Here is a 1,003-nt window from a genome sequence, read left to right on the forward strand (position 1 = left end):
CCTGATGAACACTTAACAATTATCCCAATTAAAAGGTAATAATAACAACAGCACAAATATAGAAAAACAACAATAATAACAACAAAACGAAACTTAGCATCTATCTGACAACACTGCACCTTCAGGGGATGTTCTCCGTATAGCCCGAGAGACGATACTGGCAAAATTTCATGGGTGGGGACTGACAACCGGGATACACCCTCGCGTTCTATTGGGTTGTGAAACTGGTAAATTTAGGTCAAGCTTCACGAGTCCTCGCGATCACTATAGACCAACGGGGGAAATATGGATTATAAATGGGACGCTAGCGAGCGTGGAAAAAGAAACAAAGGAATTTATGTCCTAGACTTTCAAGGAAACAAAAAAAAATGAAATATTTAAGTTTAACGTCCCATGGTTATGCCGGTTAGGCTACAGGAGATTGTGATAATGAGAAATGATGGAATGAAGAAAGTGGGAGGAAACGGGGGAAACCCGAGAAAACCCATGAGCACGGTTTTTGTCCACCACAAAGTCCACACGGCGCGAGCTGGGATCGAACCAGGGACCCCTAGCACTGGAGGTGAACGCTCTACCACTGAGCCACCGCGCCCCCCTTTTAAGGAAACAAGTTCGTAACATCAACTAAAGACATCCTTTACTTTTGGTCAATTGTTTTATCTAAGGAAACAAAACTGATAAGAGTGTGCAGCTTAAAATACAAACTAGATTCTCATTATGATGATAACATTTTCTTTTTAAAGAAATAACAATGATTGAAGAAATGTGTGTTAAGAACACGCATGCTTTGGCATGGAGATTTCCTCAACAAGTTTATATTACCCTAAAGAAAAATGTACTCTATATTGATTAAGTTATTAGCCTAACAGCCATTTATCATTACAAATATCCAGCCATTACTGGTAAGTCATCCTCCACGAACTAAGAAGTTTTCATTCGCTCTCGTTTAGGAGCCGCTGTTGCATGGCGGGACTATTGACCCCAAACACTACTTTTTCATATG

General features: G+C 40.3%; 1 non-coding gene across 1 annotated transcript; it reads right to left on the reverse strand.

Moving 5' to 3' along the window:
- Positions 1–520: 520 nt before the first annotated feature.
- Positions 521–592, reverse strand: TRNAW-CCA (transfer RNA tryptophan (anticodon CCA)). Its single transcript has one exon. It is a non-coding gene; the product is annotated as a tRNA-Trp (tRNA).
- Between the last annotated feature and the right edge of the window lie 411 nt (positions 593–1,003).

This window comes from Thermobia domestica, chromosome 2, assembly GCF_964235325.1.
Source record: "Thermobia domestica chromosome 2, izTheDome1.hap1.1, whole genome shotgun sequence".
Taxonomy (NCBI): domain Eukaryota; kingdom Metazoa; phylum Arthropoda; class Insecta; order Zygentoma; family Lepismatidae; genus Thermobia; species Thermobia domestica.